Source organism: Callospermophilus lateralis, chromosome 1 (assembly GCF_048772815.1).
Source record: "Callospermophilus lateralis isolate mCalLat2 chromosome 1, mCalLat2.hap1, whole genome shotgun sequence".
Taxonomy (NCBI): domain Eukaryota; kingdom Metazoa; phylum Chordata; class Mammalia; order Rodentia; family Sciuridae; genus Callospermophilus; species Callospermophilus lateralis.
Genome location: NC_135305.1, coordinates 152,542,742 through 152,564,086, shown reverse-complemented (window position 1 = coordinate 152,564,086; position 21,345 = coordinate 152,542,742).

The following is a 21,345-nucleotide window of genomic DNA, read 5'->3' as shown; positions in this document are numbered from 1 at the left end:
GGCGTCTGCTCTGGAGACCCCGGGACCACCTCTGCCCAAGTGCGTCCGTGAGCATACAAATGGATGCTTGAGCCAGGGTCACCATCGGGATCCAGACTGTCCCCTGAGGCTCCTGTGGTCCCCAATGCCGCAGTGTTCAGAGGTGGGGCTGTGGGTGTGACTGGATCATGAGGGCTGTCCTCTCCAGTGGACCTAGCTAGGAGTGGGTGGGTCCCTGGGGACATGGCCTTGGGGCTGTATCTTGTCCCTCGCCCCTTTCTTTCACCCTCTGCTCTCGGCTGCCTAGAGGTAAGCAGCCTTCTTCCCCCTTGCCCTTCCTCCATGATGCTCTGCTTCTCTGCAGTCGGGAAGCAATGGAGCCAGGGCCGAATGTGGAACTGAAACCTTTGAACCCATGAGAAAAATCCACCTTTCCTCCTCTAAGTGGCTTTTCTCGGGTATCTTGTCACAGCATCAGAAAGCTGACTGACGCCATGGCTTTGGGGATAATTCCTCACACAGCCTTTGTAACTAGAACCACCGGATGTTCTCTCTTTAGAGCTGCTAAAAAGAAAGTACCACAATCTAGGGCACTTAAACAATGGAAATGTATTCTCCCACGGTTCTGGGGGCCTGAAGTCCAAAAACAAGGAGTCAGCAGAGCTGTGCTCCCTCTGAAGGCTCTGGGGAGAATCTGCTCTGTGTCTTTCTCCATTTCCTTGGTTGCTGGTGGTCCTTGACCCTCCTTGCCAAGGGCATGAATGCATGGCTCCACTCCATGCCTCTGCTGCCACAAGGTGTCCCCCTGAGCGTCTCTTATGAGAACAGCAGCCATTTTGGACTAGAACCCCCTTCATCCAATACCAACCTATCTGAATTTGACTACATCTGCAAAGACCCTATTTCTCGATCAGGACAAATCCACAGATACTGTGAGTCAGGACTGCCAGGTATCTCTGGGGAGAACACAGTTCAACCCCCTACACAAATGGTCACGGTAGGTAGTACATTTTGTGGGTGATCAAACCAAGGCTCAGAGAGGTGGAGTGACACCAGAGAGAGGGGATGGGGGAGAGCAGCACCCCTTCCCCTTCCGTGCCCTGCCCTCCCTCCTGAATCTTCTCCATCTGGCATGGCACCCAGTAGATGCCAGGGTGGCTCCGTCCTCTGGCATCCAGGTGGGCACAACCAAAAGGAGACCCCCACGTGGGGTCACAGGACGGGAAGCCCCTTGGGTTGGGATGTTTGTTGCACGTCTCCCCTGCAGGGCCACCTCAGGCTGGTGGCATCCCTGAGGGTCCCAGCTGTGCCAGATAGTGCCCTGTACACACCCCCTCTGGGCTCAGGAGCCAGGCCCTCCCCTCCCCACCTCAGCACTAGAGATGGCCACTGCACTTCCCTGGGACCCTCCCTGGGCCCTGGGCGCTCTCAGTTTTACAGGTCACAGGGCTACGCTTCCTCTGAAGGCCTCAGGAGGGACCATCCTTTGTGTCTTCCCATTTCGGGGGGCTCCCGCCACCCCTGGGGCTGTGGCCCCACCACCCCATCCCCCCTCCTCTGTGTGGGCCAATCCCAGGGCCCACCTGGGAGATTCAGGACGATCCCAACTCAGGACCCTTGGCTTCTTGACACCACAATTTTTAGGGTGTGGACAGCCTATGGGGGCCACTTCTGGGGCTCCCCCGTTGCAGGGCCTTGGCTTTCCCTTAGGCTGCCTGCACCTCTGGGGGCCATCTCTCCAGCCAAGTCCCTGAAGAGCCCCAGGGGCTGCTTCCCTGCCTGGGACCCTGCCCAGCACCTCCCCTGTCCCCCTCCCCACTGGACCTCCCTCTGGAGCCCCCTGCACTTAGCCGCCTTTGGCTCCTCCAACTTACAGGTTCAAATCTATGTGTGGACGCAGAAATGTTGACCAACTCTATAGCCTGGCGCTGCGTTGAGCTGGGTCCTTCTGGCGAGAAAGCAGGGTTCTGTCTCCCTGCAGCGGCAAAATCCGGAATAAACCTCACCACTGTGCACCTGGCCAGGTTGGGAAGGAGGCTCAGCCTCAGGGAGCCTCCCTGTTCTGCGCCCTGGCTTATGGTCCTCTCGCGCCACCTGCTGGTCAATATGTCGAACTGCGGGCAATTTTCTAGCATGAGCAAAGGCGGTCTGAGCCCCAATGCCTCCTGGTCACTAAGCAGCAGGGGAAATGAGTTGGGGACAGTGGAAACCAAAACCTAAAGCAAGCAAAGAGGTATCGAGCTGGTCCGGTCCATGGCAGGTAGGATTCAGGCTCCAAACCCTCGCCTCCTACTCCCAGCTCCGTGAGCTCAGGGAAGTCACTTCATCTCTCTGCTGAGTGTCTTCATCTGCAATAGTTGTCCCTATATCACTGGGTTGTTTTGAGGGTATTTTGTGACCCAACAAAATATGATTTTGTGGTTGCTGTTATGGGTACTGTACTGGACGGTAGGAATATATCATCTCTAATCCTTGCCACCACCCCGAAAGTGGGCGTCAGTGGTCCTGCTTTACAAATGAGACAAGAGGTTCAGAGAAGGTGACTGACTTACCCAAGGTCCCACAGCATGAAATGTCAGCATTGGAATTTGAACCCAGATCTCCCCACTTCCTGTGTCTACCTACATCCTTTCCAGAGCTCCGTATCCCTAAGGATCTCAGGATTAGCTAGTTCACATCACGATGTTCCAGGGTTCACCTCGGCCAGCACAAGGGGAGAGGACAGGCAAGTAGATGGTGGCACTATTTATTCTTAAAGAAAAGCCAGGGGGCAGGAGGGCACATCTAGGAACAGACCTTAGATGTGACCTTGACGTCTCAGCTGTCTTCTCTTCTAACATGGTGCCCATGATGGCAAAGCGCTTGCCCCACAGGGAATGTGTTCAGTGACAACCTTAAGGGTGTGTCTTAACTTCAGTCTCATCCACTAGATAGGATCCCATGGAGGCAGGGACATGTCTGTCCAATCGCCACCTCGTGCTCAGTGGCTGGCCGTGGCTGCACAGGACAGGCTCTCCACAGTCACCTGAATGAATGAGCAGATTCGATCACGTGTGAAGGTGGTGATGGTCTTAAGGGGACATTTTCCACCAAGGGCCGCTCTGTGGTCTGAGGACCTGGGGCTCAAATAACTTGAGAGAAGCTGCTGCCCGTGGGCAGGATCTGTGGAATAGGTGGAGGGCAGCTACAATCAAGAAATGGACTCATCACAGGCAGCCAGGGTCACAGACGCCCGGGAATTTGCAGCCTCCAGAGCCCAGGACAAGACGCAACCAGCTCATTGTCTTTGAATGAGTTTGGCTTAGCGGGACACAGCGGTGCACACCCGCAATCCCTGCAGCTCGGGAGGCTGAGGCAGGAGGATCACAGGTTCAAAGTCAGCCTCAGCAATTTAGTGAGGCTTTAAGCATCCTGATAAGAACCTGTCTCAAAATTTAAAAAATAAATAAAAAGGGCCGGGGATGTGGTTCAGTGGAGGAGCACCCCTGGGTTCAGTCCCTGGTACCACAAAAAAAAAAAAAGAGAGAGAGAGAATGAGTTGGGCCTTTCCCCAGCCCCACCCTGTGTGATGGACGGTCTGTGGTTTCTGCAGTTCCTGGTGGACATTTATGGTTTCCTGCCATGATCAGGAGGGGCCCCCACATCTCCACGGTTCAGCCTCGGCTGCGCCTATCGGGAGGTCAAGGCTCAGCTGCCTCCTGATCACACAAGTGTGGCCAAGACGGGTCACACCTGGTCTCCTGTGTAAGTTCCCCTGGCCACCTGGGAAGTTGTTGGCCTAAGAGAGCCCCGGCAGACACCCCTTAAAGTCATGCAGTTTGTCCTTGGGGACAAGTTGACATCACAGCCAAAGACTCATCAGCCAACCAGTCAGTAAACAAGCTAAGGCGAGGTGCAGAGCCCGCCCCCATGACCAAGCAGAGCGCTCCTGGGGGTCCGTCCACGTCTAGGCCCACAGACCGCCTGCGCCCCTCCTTCCCTGCATTTAAAATAACTTCTAAAAACGTTGGGCAAACTCTACTTTTGAGTAGGTTTTAGACTGACAAGGACAGTCGTGGGAACGGTGTGGACAGTCCCGGCACGCCACCCCCGTGCAGTGTCCTTAGCTCTTCTCTGGTTCTTAGTCACAGTCAACCAGCGTGGACACATCGTGGGTCACTGAGGTCTGGCATCATTCAGATTTCCCTAGCTTTTACCCCGTGTCCTTTCTCTGTCCCAGGATCCAACATTACGCCCAGTCCCCTGGTCCTCCGTGGGCTCCTCCTGGCTGGGACGGGTTCACAGTTGTCCCTTGTTGTTCGTGACCCTGACAGGTCTGGGGAGTGCTGGTAGGTTTTACGGAGTGTCCCTCACGGTGCCGTTGGTGTTCTCATGGGTGGACCTGATGGTGGGCTTGGGCAAGATGTCACAGAGGCTCAGATGCCATTGATGTGATGTCAAACCAGGGCCACGTGCTGTCACTGTGCCTGGTCATGGTTGACATTGACCTTGACCACTTGGTCTGAAAGGTGGGAGCAGACCTGTCCTGGGGCCCCCAGAGGGAGGCAGCCTGCCCACCCCCTGGCTCAGACCCCCTTCCCTGGAGAACTGAAGACTGTGACGAGTGCGGTTCTCAGTCACTAAACCTACAGCACCCCGGGGTCACCCACAGGGTGCCAGGACCAGGTTAGGACGGTGGGGACAGGGGGAGAAGGGGTGGGAGACCGAATTGGCCAGCGGAGTAGACAGGCTGAGGACGTGGGAGGGGTCTCGGGACAGTCCCAGGTTTCTGGGGGACATTGATCCCGTTCATTTGGCCTGAGACCCACCAACCTGTGCAGGACGCCAAGAGTCCAGGCCCGGGAGCATCTCTCCCCCATGGGCCTTTCCCTGGGTGGGATGTAGTTCCCTTGGGGACCAGCCCTGACTTCTCATAGCCTGAAGGTCACCCTGCCATTGCAGGAGCTGGCCAGACCTCCCTGGTTGACTCAGTCCCCAGGCACAGTCCGGGTGGGGTCCAGGGACCCCCAGATTGTATTTGCAGGGACGGAACAGGAGTCAGGAGACCAGGAGGGCTAATAATAACGTCCAATAACGCGCACTTATGAAGGGCCCGGGAACACGGAGCCTCTGAATGGCCCTCTCCTCCCCACATGTGGTGGCCACATTTCCCGGGCAGGCCTGGGGACGTGGAGATCCGTAAGAGCATTCCATTTTCTTTTAATACCTTTAAAACACCTTCTGATTTGTGAATGTCTTTGGGGAAGGCTATATTTAGTCGTAGGTTTTAATAAAGGCCATTCATGAGGATATAAAAAAACTTATGAAGCCAGCCAGGGCCAGTGGGCAGCCCCCATCTGACCTCTCATCCAAGGCTCATGCCTCGAAGCCACCCCCAAAAGGCATCCTGACAGGGCCACGGGCACAGAACCCCCCCCCCCCACCACCATGGGCATTTAATTAAAGACATCAATAAATAGAAATAGCTGTTGAATAAATGAACAATCTCAAAACAAGGACCCCCCAAGTCATTTCCAGGGTGGAGGGTATGTTTTTAAATTAAAAAAAAATTAATTAACTCATGACAATTTTGCTTTTTGAGCGGGTCACCATCAGATAACTGGCTTAGGTACCACCTCAGACATTTATCATTTCTTGGTGTTGAACATGTAAAATCCTCTCTCTGGCTGTTTTGAAGTAGATACTTGTTGTCTAGCATGGGTTGTGGAGGGTGCGTTGTTGTGTGTGTGAGTTTTAACTGAACAGACATCCATGGAGGTCAGAGGCAGGGTGAGGTCTAGCCTTCCCCAACCCTAATCCCCAGACTGATGATGTCACCTTATTTGGAAAAAGGGTTTTACAGGTGTAATTGAGTTTTTTTTTTTGTTTTTTTTTTTGGTACCAGGGATTGAACTCAGGGTCACTTGACCACTGAGCCCATCCCCAAACCTATTTTGTATTTTATTTAGAGACAGGGTCTCACTAAGTTGCCCAGGGCCTCACTTTTGTTGAGGCTGGCTTTGAACTCACAATCCTCCTGCCTCAGCCTCCCAAGCTACTGAGATGACAGGCATGAGCCACTGCATCCAGACTAACTGAGGGTCTTGAGATGAGATCGTCCTGGATTTAAAGCATCCTCAGCCCAGTGGCAGGTGTGTCATCAGAGGTGAGGAGGGACGTAGGATGGACTCAGACATCAGAGAGGAGGGGCCACAAGAAGACAGACATGGGGCCTGGAGCCATGCAGTCACAAGCCAAGGAGCCCTGGGGTCCCAGAGGCTGAAAGAGGCGAGGGAGGGCCCTCCCCTAGAGCCTTCAGACAGCATGGCTGTGCCCACGGCGTCATTTTGGGATTCCTGGCCTCCAGAACTGCCAGAGAACAATTTCTGTTATTTTAAGCTGCCTGGTTTCAGGTAATTTGTTACAGTAGCTCCAGGGAACCAGTGGGCCCCACAGTCCTTTCACTTAAAGAAACAGAGATGGTGTGGCTACACATGGCTGTGCGTGCTGTCTTTGGGGGCTTGGAGTAAAAATAATTAAAATTACAAAAGGTTTTTTAGTATGAAGGGTGTGTCCCTCCAGCCACACACCTGCTTCCTGGTCCCCTCCCAAATTCACAGGGCAGAGTCCCACCATCTAGAACCCCTAGTGGCAACTCCATTTGGAGACTGGATGGTCAGGTTAAAATGTGCTCATTAGGACCGCGCTAGCCACCATGGTGATGTGGCCACCATCCTGATGGGGCTTCTGTGAGCACGAGACGAGGCTAAGATGGGGCAATGAACCCACCACCCAGGTCACACCAAAGGTCACCCAGAAAGGAGGGGAGGGGAGGGGCATATGTGCCCTCGCCAGAAGCAGGAGGATCCGACCTCCCAACCTCCACCCACCGAGGACTGTTCCTAAGTGCATGGGGGCCCTAGCTCACAGGAACAGGGGGAACGGGGGGGACTGCACCCCATGCTCCTCTGTCCACCTGCGTGACAGCACTTGTCACACACTAGTTAGCACTTGGCTTCAAGGCCACCCTGGGTGCTGCTCACTCTCTAGTGGTCAGTCTCCCGAGCACTGACTTTCTTCTCCACCCTGCTCTGCACCCACGAGCTACCTGTGTGCGCCTGGCGCTCCGACCATGTATCTGGTCTCTGGCTGGCTCAGCCTATGGGAGGCCGCAACAGGAAACAGGAAGTAGGAGGAAAACAGGACGGGGCAGGGGACTCCCATACCCTTCTGGGACTCCCATACCTCTGCTTCTGTCTTTGCACGACTGACTTCTTGTGTCTCTCATAGGGACACTTGTCACTAGATCAACGTCCACTCCGATGACACAGGACCCTCTCATTTTGTGATCCTTCATCACATGGGCAAAGACTCTTCTTCCAAACAAGGTGACAGTCACAGGTGCCAGGGGCCAGGATGAGGAGGTATCTTTGGAAGGGACACCTTCTCCTGGTGCCTGCTGCAGCATTTTGCAAAGACAGATCTGCTCGGGCCCCTTGGGCACCTTGAGGTGGGAAGACCACATGGTCCCATCTGTACCCTGGAATCAGCTAAGTATGTTCTTGGTAGCGATGTCTGTGTGCTTGTGCTAGGGCAGACGCATGAGCTCCGTGCATCTGAAACTCAGGGAGGAAGAGATGGGTTCAAGGACACTGCATCTGAGCTGGTCTTGGAGAATGGGGACAGGGGTTGCTTCAGAAAGATACACAAATGGCCCAAAGTTCACAAATAGATGCTCAAGAACAGGAGTCAACAGGGATCTGCAAACCCAAACCACAGGGAGACGTGGCTTTACCCCCACTAAGGTAGCCAGAATGGGTGGAGACCTAGTAAGAAGCCAGAAGAGATGGGAAACGGGAACCTTCAAATGCCACTGATAGGGAGGTCACACGGTGCAGCTGCTGTGTGGCTTGGCGATGCCCCTCCCAGGAATACACCCCTGAGAAACGAAGACACACTTGCACACAAACACTTGAAAGCTCATAGCAGTGTTATCCACAATAGCCACAGGTGGAAACAGCCCAGATGTCCATCAGCGGAGGACTGGGTGATGAAATGCTCTTTATTCGCCCATGAGATATTATCCAGCAGGCATCAGAGGGAAGCACCAACTCACCTTGCTCAGGATGAACCTCAAAAGCAGGATGCTAAATGAAGGAAGCCTGTCACAAACCTCTGCGGGGGGTTGCACAGGATCTGCTCTACTTGGAGCGCTAAGCAGGGGATGTGGTTTTGTGTCCAGTGTTGCAGGATTCCATTTGCATGAAATGTCCAGGGGGACAACTCCGGGGAGACAGAAAGTCGATCCGTGGTTGCCAGGGCCTGGAGGGAGGAGGAATTGGCCAGTGACAACTAAGGGTGCAGGTTTCCTCTGGGGGGAGGGGATACAGACATTTTAATATTGACAGTGATGGTGGTAGCTGCAAAACTTGGCATATATACTAAAGACCATTGAGTTGTACATGTTAAGTGGGTAAATTGTAGGAAGTGGATTATACCTCGATAAAGCTGTCAACGACAATCACAACCAAATCTCCGATTTTCTGTGTAGTAGCTTTACTCCTCAGGTCCCCGTGTCCTGCCTGCAAAATGGGACTGTTCCCAAAATGCACATTCTACCATTTTCCCTGCAGTGCTTAGTAAGGCTGTTTCTCTACCTCCCAAATGGAGGCAGGGATCCCTAGTCTAGCCCCCATTCTCAGGGCTGTCTTAGGAATCCATGGTAAAGTACAATAAGAAAGGGACACAAAACCACATTCCCTGCTTAGCCCTCCAAGCAGATCCCGCGCAACCCCCAGCAGAGGTTGGAATCTGGCGCCCCCTGCGACAGGATCAGGCATTGCGCTCTTCTGGAACCGCTTCAGAACTTGAGCCTGCGCAGAATGCAAGCACTCAGGCCCGCCTCTTAGGGGTGTGATCCCCTCAGGCAGGTCCGATTTTGGCCACGCCTACTTCCGGGCGGGCTGGCCAAGAGCGGGGCCACGTGACTTTGTTCTAGCTTGCTGCCCTGGGCAGCAGCCTGAAAATTGTCCTGGGCAGTCGCTGCTGGGAGAAGCTGGAATCAGAACAGAGGGACCTGGTGCCATGTCGCAACTGATCGTAAAGAACCTCCTGAATGGGGTGAGGAGAGAGCCTGGTGCTGGGAATCTGAAAATGGGACCCTTTAAGCCCTTTATCCCTGCCTAGCACAGAACCCAGCCCATGGTAGACTCCTAGTGAAATCGCGCCTGATTAGTGAGTGAAGAAGCCAGTGGAAGGTTGTGGTGATGTTTCCGGCTGCGGGCTACCCAAGTGGGTCGTCGTTCCTGTTTCGTTGTGGTTTTTCTTGGATAGAGAGCACCCACACCACCGGTGTGGCCAGGAAAGCATGCCCCAAGTAAGAAGCAAAGTCTTTTTGCTGCATCCTATTCTCCATCTTCAAGTGGTTTGTTTTTAGAAGGACTCCCCAGAGTCTTTTCTACATACCCAGGTACTTTGCTCACCCCTATAGTTTATCACAGGGACCATCTGCTGATTCCCTCTACTATGAAAGATGAGGACTTTACATAATCGATTCTTCTAAATATTCTTATTTTTAACTATCCTGCTCTTTACTTGAAGTGGTATACTTTTAAGATATGTATTACTGACCCATTTATTAGCTTTTTGGTACCAGCTGTTGGTACCAGGGATTGAACTCAGGGGCACTCGACCACTGAGCCCATCACCAGCCCTATTCCACTGAGTTGCTTAGCGCCTCACTAAATTGCTGAGGCTAGCTTTGAACTCTGGATTCTCCTGCCTCAGCCTTCCATGCCGCTGGGATTACAGGTGTGTGCCGGCTCCCAGCCATCCATCAGCTCTAAACAGTGTCTCCTGATGCTTCACTTAGTTGGATGAGAGTTTCAGCATGGCCACCCTTCTTTTCCCTCCTAGTTTCATTTTGCATCTCAGTGTGGCTTCCTCTCCCATTGTTCTTCTTTTTATCTAATTTGTTACATGTGTCAGCAGAATGCATTACAATTCATATTACACCTATAGAGCCCAATTTTTTACATCTCTGGTTGTATACAAAGTCTATTCACACCATTGATGTCTTTGTACCTGTATTTTATATAATGATGTCCATCACATTCCACCATCATTTCTAACCCCATGCCCCCTCCCTTCCCCTCGCACCCCTTTGCCCTATGTAGAGTTCATCTAATCCTCCCATGCTCCCCTTCCCTACTCCACTATGAATCACCCGCCTTATATCAGAGAAAACATTTGGCTTTTTTTTTTTTTTTGGTATTGGCTAACTTCACTTAGCATGATATGCTCCAAATCCATCCATTTTCCTGTAAATGCCATGATTTTATTCTCTTTTATTGCTAGGTAATATCCCACTGCGTATACATAACACATTTTCTTTATCTGTTTATCTATTGAAGGGCATCTAGGTTGGTTCCACAGTTTAGCTATTGTGAATTGTGCTGCTATAAACATTGATGTGGCTGTATCCCTGTAGTATGCTGTTTTTAAGTCCTTTGGGTATAGACCAAGGAGTGGGATAGCTGGGTCAAATAGTGGTTCCATTCCAAGTTTTCCAAGGAATGTCCACACTGCTTTTCATATTGGCTGCACCAATTTGCAGTTCCACCAGCAATGTATGAGTGTGCCTTTCCCCCCACATCCTCACCAACACTTATTGTTGTTTGTATTCTTAATAGCAGCGATTCTGACTGGAAGATGTGAGTCATTTTGGAAGTCTTGGAGTAGTTTTGATTTGCATTTCTCTAATTGCTAGAGATGTTTTCATCGTTCATCTTGTCTGATGAATGAAAGAATTAACAACAAGCATTAACAATAGTAGTGAGCCCTCGGAGAGTTTACTGTGTGCTAGGCGCTGTTCAGATGTGTTAGGTGAAGTAATTCATTTACTCCTCACACAACCCTGCAAGTCTGCTTCTATACCCATTTTAAAAGTGAAGAAACCAGGGCACATCAAGGTAAAGTTATCGGCCTGAAGTCACTCACGTGTGATAACTTATACAACAGTGACAGAATTGAGGCCTCTGTCTGGAATGAGCAGTTCTGACCACTGCACCTCCCGTCTTGCTTAGCATGATTGCGTGCCCTTGTCTTAATTATCTTCCAACAGATTAACATTGGGTCCTGAGTACTTCTGGGGTTGCTGACAGTGTAGACCGAAGTGGACAAACTTGGTCCCTGCTTTCATGGAGTTTGCAGGGGAAACAGATCAAGATGCAGGGATTGAAGTGTGAGCAGTGCTGCGGGAGCACAGGGGGCTTTGGTTACTGACCCGCAGGGTCAGCGGGGCTGCCATATTTCCAGAGGCTGCAGGGTCTCGGAGAGGCTTCCTATGGGAGGTGGCAGAGGAGCGCCCTGGAAGTGAAGGGGCGCTCCGTGATCGCCGCAGCAGCAGAATGATGGGTCAGACTTCAGCGAGGTGTCCCCATGCAGTGGGGGCACGAGTTCACTTTTGTAATCTGAGCTGACAGAGCCCTCGATTCTGTAGACCTTGGGCAGGTCATTTATCCTCTGAGGATCCCATTTTCTCCTCTCTAAAGTGTGCATAAAAGTCCTGAACTTGGTGATTGTGAGATTTGGATGAGCTCAGAGTTATTATCCAGCTCCTCTGGAGATTTCTTCCTGCTGGGCAGCCAACGCCTATGGGTTCCTCTTATTTCAAGCTTGTTTGGTTGTTTGTGGCTGCCCCGGTGCCCCTTGGACCCCCTACCAGACACACGAATCTCCTCTTCCGGGAAAAGTCGCTGAGCTGTGAGGGTGGTCCTGGGGCCATGGGGATGGTGGCACTAAGTTCTGTCATGTTTCCATGGCTGCCATAACAGGTGGCCACACTTCCTGAGATGAGACAGTGCGTATTGATTCCCACAGTTTTGGAGGTCAGAGATATTAAGGTGTCAGCAGGGCTGCCATCCTTCCGGAGGCTGCAGGGGAGAATCTGTTCCTTCACTTTTTCAGCTTCTGGAGGCTGCCTGCCCTGGGTGGCTCCAGGCCACACCCTTCACCTTCAGTCTGCAGAGTGCTGTGGAGATCTTCCGGTTTCCCTCCCTCTGTTTCCCTCATTACATCTCCTTCTCTGACTCTGATCTTCCTGATTATTTTGGACCTGGGTAATACAGGGTCCTCTCCCCATCTCAGGTTTCCTAATTGAATCACATGGAAAATCCCGTGTGCCATGACTGGTGTGTAACCAGCGTCTGGGGGGCTAGGGTGCGGGCATCCTTGGGGAGGCTATAAACAACAGAGCGTGCATACTCCATCTGGCGCTCTTTCTGCCAAGCCTTTTGAAGTGGCTACTGGGCAGCGGCATGATGATGATTCTGTCCTTGGTCCTAACCTTTTAGGATCCACAAAGAGCACCAAGACATCCTGTGGCCCTCGTGAGTCTCATTTCTTCACAAGTGACCTGAGGAGGGCTTGCCTGAGGGCATAGCTTGAGTGTCAGAGCTGGGACTTTGGGAGTCGTCTGGGCTCCAAAGAACTTCCCCATCCCCCAGAAGAGCCGTCAAATGGTGAGCCCTGCTGGCTCACATGATCCTTACCACCAATCAGACTAGCCCTGCTGGCTCACATAATCTTACCCTCCAATCAGACTAACCCTGCTGACTCACATGATCCTTACCCACCAATCAGAAAGCACCCCATGCCAACTGTCAAACCCTTCAACCGTTAAACTGTCATAACTGTCAAACCACCCCCGACTCTATAAATATGCAGAGCTATTCCTCAGTAAATGGGCATTTTCTCTGACGACGAGCCTTGTTCGTTCTTTCATTGGTGCCAAAACCCAGGAGAGGGAATGCCTCGCTGCTCGAGAGCCCCCCCTTTCAAGGCTTGCCGTCCTTATTCTCTCTTTTGAGCACTGCTACTACTCATACAACACCGGCTCTTCAGTAGGTGAGTTCCCCCATTGGGATCCACCTTCAGACGGCTATGCAGGGGCTTTGACCGTGATCATCCGGCAAACCTTTGATGCCCAATCTGGAGGAGAGAAGGCACCCCACCACGACCTTCATGGTTACAGTGGACTCTCTGGAACCCGGTTCGTGAGCGGGAGGTCCTGAGGGGTGGTAGAACAGGCATTCTTCTCCCTCCCTCTCCCCACCTTCTCTCTTCTTCTCTTTCTCTCAATAACCACCCTTGTATGAGGGCCTCTTCTTCCCTCCCTGCAGACTCCCCCTTATTAAATTCTGCACACAAGATTGGCCTTACTATCAATTAGACAATCAAAGTCAATGGCCGCCAGGAGGATCCCTAGATCCCACAATTCTCAGAGATCTGTTTAACTTCTGCGAGCGCTCGAAAAAGTGGAAGGAGATCCCCTATGTTGAGGCTTTTTCTCTTCTTCGTTCTCACCCTGACCTGACTGACAGATGAACCCCCTCCCTACCCACCTCCTCCATCGGCTCCATCCAGCCCCTCAGGTGCTCCCCCTGACCTGGCCGATACCTTTAGTTGCCCCAAACTAGGTCCCGCTCCCTAGTCCCACAAACCATGGCCCCCTTAAGAGAGGTTGCTGGACCTGAGAGCATTATCCGGGTACATGTCCCTTTCCCTATGAATGACCTCACGCAACTCGAGCGAAGGTTGGGCTCATTCACCACAGAAGAGAGTTTCAGTGGGCCCTCCAGGGTTATAGCCTCACTTATATGTTATTGGTTAATTGCCGGGGGGGGGGGGGGGGTGACGAATGACTTGTGTACGTTGATACAGCAGGAGTGGAAGCCGTTTATTGTAGGATCTGAGCGATATTTATACATTTTACACAGCTTATCTAATTAGCATAAAATAGATACAGCAGTCAACCAATAAGGAATCTCCACACTTAATGGCTCGCTGGTGTTACTTTACAAACCACTCCCTCTGGCATTTTGCCAGGCGCCATCCAGACTTGTTTACAGACTCTAACATTTCTCTGGCAAAATAACAGGTGCCAATCTGACTTGTTTACAGATCTTAACATTTCCCCCTTTTGTTTAATTTAAATAATGACCATAGTGTTTTTTACAGAAACACCATAAATAGCCTGCTAGAAACAGAAAGGGAGGATACAAAATGTTACAATACCAAGCCAATTGATGGCTCCATGCAAGAAGCCCCGTTAGCAAAGATACCGAGTTACAATTTGTTGTAGATTACAGTTTGTTGTCTCAGTCCAGATAAAGCAGTGTCTCAATAGATTAACTCACAGTCCAGGTAAATCACAGTCCAGGTAAGTTCTGCAGGCAGCTAGCTTAAGTTGTAGCAGCAGAAACAGCAACAGTTCCGAAGTCTCCTCGGGTTCTCTGCCGAAGTTTCCTCCGGTTCTCAGCAACACTGTAAATTCTTTCACCTTTGTTTTCACCAGCACTGGGATGAAGGCAGGAACTCCGGATGGCTAAAGAAAATCCTGTAGCATTTCACTAAGAAAACAACCTTCTGAACAATTAAGTACATTATCTCAAGGTTTTTTACATTTGAAATAAGCCTTAATAGTACTCATTACTCATCAGCCTCCAGGTGTGGGAGACCCATTGTAGTTACTGACCTTGGAAATGATCAAACTTCAGGGACACCGGTAGTGTCTTCTGTCAGCTGTAGCATCCCGGGCAACTCCAGATGGCCCTGGGGAGAGTCCCAGACTCAAGCTGCTTCCAGGCACAGAGAGCAAAAGCCTGCAAGACTGTGCCTCCAGGTCAGGTCTAGATTTGGGCTTGCAGTGGCAATCCGCTCCCCCGGGCAGGGGGGCAGGGAAGAGCCCGCAACTGCCGCTTGGAAAATTCTTGCTGCACCATGATCGGCTTGGGCAGGTGGCAGCCGCCTTGTGGATTCACGCACCCTCCGGTAACGAAAAGTATTCAGTAATAGCCTTTTGCTCCAACTTTTTTCCTGATAATCCTTCTTCTTCTGAACTTTCTTTTTTCTTTCTGACTAGAGTTTCTGGGCTTTTATCAACACACGCCCTAACTATTCTTGGTTCCACTGGGGTGCCTTTTTCTCTTATCAATTTACTTCTCACCCCTTCCATATTTTCATCACAAAGACAATACAACATTTCAAGACAAAACAAGACACAAACATACTGCATCAATCTTCTCCATTTTCTCGAAATGGCCATTTTTCCTCTCTCCCTATCTGCCTAGGGACGAGCAGATTGCCCCCGTCCTATCTATGGATGGGCAGCTTTTTTCGTCACTTACCCCCGAGTGTCCCGGGGCTCCCCGTAACAGGCCACCATCTGTCGCAGTCAGGCAGGCTGGGCAAAATAACCGGGGGGTGACGAATGACTTGTGTACGTTGATGCAGCAGGAGTAGGAGCCGTTTATTGTAGAATAAGAGCGGTCTTTATACATTTTACACAGCTTATCTAATTAGCATAAAATAGATACAGCAGTCAACCAATAAGGAATCTCCACACTTAATGGCTCGCTTTTGTTACTTTACAAACCACTCCCTCTGGCATTTTGCCAGGCGCCATCCAGACTTGTTTACAGACTCTAACATTTCTCTGGCAAAATAACAGGTGCCAATCTGACTTGTTTACAGATCTTAACAGTTAATACTCTCCTTCTTGAGGAATGTACCAGAGTCTGGGAACTTGCCAGAGCCCATGCAGATGAAACTCACCAAGTTAATCCCAATCACCCTCTGGGGCCACTTGCTGCCCCAGATCAAACTCCCAACTGGGATTATACACAAGCTGGCATACAGAGTAGGGACCGATTCTCTGCATGTATTATTGCTGGGCTCAATTTCCAAAAATTACAAGAGACCCCATTGGAATTTCTGGATCAGCTTACGAAAGCCCTTCAGCAGTAACCTAGATTCCCAAACCCCAGATGGCCGTCATGTCCTTATGACATATTTCCTCTCGCAGAGCTACACCGACATCCGGGCCAAACTAAAAAAGCTTGAACAAGGCCCTGCCACCCTCCAGACTGAGAAATTTTAGATGCTCGCCCAGGCCCTGCAGGGTGCTTCCTTGGGTCACCGCCCATCACCAAAAACTCCCTTGGATGCCTGCTTCAAGTGTGGCAAAGAGGGACATTGGGCCAGTGCATGGCCCGCATCATGCACTCCAAGTACCCCATGTTCTAAATGTCAACAACAAGGTCATTGGGGCTCTGACTGTCCTAGAACCCGTAGGAGGCCTATGGCCAGGGAACCCTCCGACCTTCTGGGCATGGCAATTGAAGATTGACGGAGCCTTGGGTCCTTGTCCCTGGCCATAACGATCAATAGACAGGAGCCCAGGGTGCGGATTCAGGTGGATAGGTGCAAGGTTGCCTTTCTCCTTGACACTAGGGCTACCTTTTCAGTCCTGACAGTATTCTGGGGGCAAACAGTTCCGTCCACCTCTCCTATTGTCGGGGTAGGAGGAAAGACCATCTATCCAAGAAAGACTCCCCTATTCCTCTGTTCCATAGACAACTTCCCATTCTCTCAGACGTTCCTAGTTATGCCCCAATGTCCAGTTCCTTTGCTTGGCTGAGATATTCTCTCTAAATTCAATACAACAACCAACATCCAGGCTCCTGGCATCAGTCAGGCCCCAGAATCGGCCTGTTCATCTTTTCTGGCCCTTTTGGCAGAAGACTGGCCATTCTGCTCCACTTGTGAGGCTGACGTGAAATACCATACTAACCTGGTTGACCCGATTGTGTGGGATACCACACCCCCTCCACCATTTCCTGCCCACCAGTTAACGTTCATCTCAAAGATCCTAACACCTTCCCCAATAAGGCTCAGTACCCCCTGTCCACAAAAGGTCTTCTAGGCCTACAACCTATCATTCAGGACCTTCTTAGCAAGGGGTACCTCTGTCCTGCTCATTCCCCTTACAATACTCCCATACTAGCGGTAAAAAAGCCCAACGGGTCCTATCACTTAGTTCAGGACCTACAACTCATCAACACCTCTGTTAGGCCCTTACACCCTGCTGTCTCAGATCCCCCATGCTGCCACCCACTTCTCCGTCATAGATTTAAATGATGCTTTCTTCTCCATTCCCCTTGCCCCCGAATCACAAGATCTTTTTGCCTTTACCTGGACATATCCCACCACCAGACATTCTCGACAAATAACCTGGACTGTCCTTCCTCAGGGATTTTGAGATAGTCCACACCTCTCTGGACAAACCTTGGCCTCCGACCTCCAAACTTTTCACCCCCAGTGCCCTAAATCCACCATCTTGCAATATCGTCCTGTGCCGCAGGCCGGTTGCAGCAGAATAACCGGGGGGATGACGAATAACTTGTGTACGTTGATGCAGCAGGAGTGGAAGCCGTTTATTGTAGGATAACAGAGGTATTTATACATTTTGCACAGCTTATCTTAATTAGCATAAACTAGATACAGCAGTCAACCAATCAGGAATCTCCACACTTAATGGCTTGCTTTTGTTACTTCACAAACCACTCCCTCTGGCATTTGGCCAGGCGCCATCCAGACTTGTTTACAGACTTTAACATTTCTCTGGCAAAATAACAGGTGCCAATCTGACTTGTTTACAGACCTCAACAGTCCAGCAAATCTCTTTGCCCACCTGCGGGGAGGAAAGCACCCCACCACAGCCTTTAAGGCTACAGTGGCCCTCAGGGACTCCTTCCTTGGGCAGATTCCTAAAGTCCTAGTCCTCTCACCTTTAAGACTCGGCTGCTAGAGAGACACTTACCCTCCCTTTCCTCTCTCTTGCCCTGCTTTTCCCCTCTTTCTGGCCAAGGGAGTATTTGGTCTCTCCAGGAGGGGTCCCGAAAAACCTTGGCCAAGGTCTCCCATGGCTCTGGCTCCATCCAGGACGAGAGCTTCGATTGTCAGGATTCGGTGACAACCAATCTGTGCAGCTCAAACCTGCCACTTAGGCACTCCTGATTTTTTGGCTCTGGCGGGGATGCCCCTTTTTCCAATAAATCGGTTTCCTCCTTCTCTCCATCCTCTTCCTTCCTCCTTAAATGGGTAATGTGTCCTCTCTGCGACTCTCCCCTACAATGTCTCTTGGATCAAATATAGCACCCAGGCCTGGCCCACTCATCCCTTAGACAAGCAAAGTAGATGGCCCCTTTTTGGGTCCCTGGATCCCTCCATTCTAAGGGATCTCTATAATTACTGTGAGCATTCAAGATTCTTCTAGCCCTTACAAAGGGCGCTCAACAGATGACACAGTTCTCTACTTTCTTGGCTTTAAAGGGATATCGGGCCTCTCCACAAAAGGCCCAAATAGCATGTAAAGAGGTCACATATCACTCAAGGGAAAAGGCCATTACAGTAGACAGAAAACAGCTTATTGTATCTATACCTACACCAAAGACCAAAGATGACAGTCACCTCCTCCTTCCAGGGTTCTATCCCTCCTTGTCTCTCCTTGAAAATCCTTCCATCTCTTTTCAGTCCTGCTCTCCATTAAACCCTGCCTCCCTCCTCCCATCTTCTCCCTCACATGAAGGGTTTAAAGTGGCGGGGTATGCTGTCGTTTCCCTCTCATCCATCACAGAGGCAAAACCTCTCCCACCCAATACCACCAACCAACAAGCTGAACTCATAGCTGCCACAGGGCCTGCGAGCTAGCAGAGGGAAAACCCTCTCCCTATATACAGATCTCCCATGCAGCCATTTGAAAGAAAGGAGGCTATTGACCACCAGAGGGACAGCAGTCATTAATTCCACACTTATTTCTGGCCTACTAGGAGCCTCCAAGCTGCCTTCCCAACTGGGAATAATCCATTGTAAGGCCCACCAAACTGACTCCTCCCTTACTACTATGGGAATTCCAAGGCCAATCAAGTGGCTCCATCAGCCGCCCTACAGAGCTTTACCTCCTCTCCGCTACTCTTCGTTACCACTGGGGATCGGCCCAAAGATCCCCAACAACTCTTCCAGTTTCTTCACCCTCTATTCCATTCTAGTCCAAAGTCTCACTACTTTCTTTCTCTCCTTTTTCACCCTTTCCCCACACGATAAGACTCTCCTACAACAGATCACTTCTACTTGTCATATCTGCCAGAAAACCAATACCAATACTCCATTAAAACCTAAACTTTTCCCTTCTCATCAGGCCCACGGTCATATACTTTTTCGGGATGAGTTGAAGCCTTTCCCACTTCTAACAAGCGGGCCTCTACGGTAGTTGATCTGTTGCTTACTCACATAATCCCCCGTTTCAGGATGTCCACTTCTATCTAATCAGACAATGGCCCAGAATTCACCTCGCAGATAACTCAGGGACTGGCTCGTGCACCATCACTCCCTTGGCATTTCCATTGCCCTTACCGCCCCCAGGCTTCTGGAAAGGTTGAAAGGACCAGTGGATCCCTTAAAGAGACCCTCACCAAGCTCACCATGGAATTAAGCCTGGACTGGATAAAGGTGCTCCCCTTGGCTTTATTGCGCATTAGGGCCTTACCAAAGAAGCCTTCTAATCTCTCACCTTTTGAAGTCATGTATGGCCATCCCCTTGTTCCTCCCAGATTGCCTACAGAACCCCTACCCATCTCCGAAACCTATGCCCTGCCCCTCCTCTTCCATCTGTGCTCTGAACTCTGGCACTATCAAGACTGGCTCCTTCCCGGCCCTAGTGTCTCTCAAAACCCTACCTCCTTAACACCTGGTCAACTTGTTTACTATTGCCCACAGGGGGAAAAGCCCCCTTTAAAACCAAAATGGAAGGGCCCTGCTCAGGTGTTGAGAGCCATGGCTGGTTAGAATGATGCCTGGCATTTGCCAGAGGGAATGTTTGAAAGGTGATGCCAGCGAACCATTGAGATGATGATTTAAGTTAAGCTATAAATAATTGCTGTGATGCTGGATGGATTGATTGTATTGTATATTTGACTTTTACTGTTGAGCAATGGGGTGGTTCTTGCTGCCTCGGGCGCCTGCTGCTTTGGAGTTCTCAGGCTACTTTGGAGTTCTCCTGTTACTTTGGAGTTCTCGCGGGGATTCCTGGAGAGTTCCCAGTGGTTGGGGATGTGCTGGAGGAGGGATTTCCGATTGGTGGTTCCTGGAGGAACCGCGTGGCGTTCGGGAGTGTTCCTGGGAAGTGTGTGTAGAGTGCCGGTGAGAGTTCGGGAATAAAGGTTCCTGTTTGAACCTACAGGCTTAAGCCCGGCGCTCCTACACCTTCTTCGGAAGAGCCAAGGATCATCACCTGTTATTAAGTACTCTTGTCATCCCTCCCCATAGATTCCTTCAAGCTCCGCCTCTCCTGTGTCTCCGTTCTTAGCCCAATACCTAATGCTCCCCCTCATATCTGGCCCCTCTTGGGTCCTCTCTTCTCCCTATGTCTGGAGATTCAAAGCAAGTGACCCTAAGGGCTCCCTCCAGCCAGACCCCCTTCTCCTCCTTACTACAGACCCCCCCCCCCCCCCACACACACACACACTTGCTTGGATCTGGCCGGTAGTGGGACCGTTGTTTGTTGTCCTTCTGACAAACCACTTAGGTGTCCGGAGCATGGTGACCCCTGAGTAAGTGTGACCTACCTTTATCATAAGAGAGCACTTTACCAGTTGCCTTCTGGGCCTAAGGAGGAACATGTGTATTTTGTTTACACTCCCAGTTCTGTAAGAATTTCAAGTATCAGTATTTAAAGTTGAGGTGTTTCGCATACAACCTGGAGAGATCTGACTGCTGTCAAAGGGAAATCTGGTAACAATGGGCCACCGTCCTCCCTTGGCCTTCTTCGTTCAGAGCTTGGAAGAAGCTGCCTTCTTTATTACAAAGCCCGTGCTTTCTTGGTGTGACTGGGGAAAGCTGGGAACAGTGATAAGTGAGAGAAGCAAACTGGTTTGGAAAGCTGGGATATTTCGAGAAAGGTAAAGAGAGAAGCAAGCTGGTTTCAGAGACACCCAGGTAGGAGAGAGTTTGAAGAGCGGCCTTAATAGAGAGGGGAAGGAGCTAAATGAAGAATGGAATTGAGAGTGTTAGGTGCAGAACAGGCTGGTCTGCAGGGCATGCCAAACAAAGTTACCTGCAGGATGACCTGACTTCTCAAGCCCTCTGTCTGGTTCTTTATCACCTGTTTGCTTCAAGCCCAAATGCCGAAGCCCCCGTTCAAGGCTGAACACTTAATCCCCCTTGTGCCAACAAGGCAGCTTGCAGACTCAGAGACCCCATTAGATCTGGGCTATAAAAACTCTCTGTGCCTGTTCCTTCCCGCTATCATAAATTTCATTCAGACTCAGGTGGGTAAAAAATTTCTAATCAAGCTTTTAACCAGCTTCTCCTCAGGAATTACCAATTCCTGGCTACTGATGGTACCTCCAGTCCAGACCTATGTCTAATGGACTGACATCATCATGGATCTGTGGTGGCAAGGAACCTTCCTTGATCTGGTTCCTGAAGTTATACCAGTCCTCTCTGCCCTCCTGAGGGGGCTCCTTAGTTTCCTTCTCTCTGATTCTC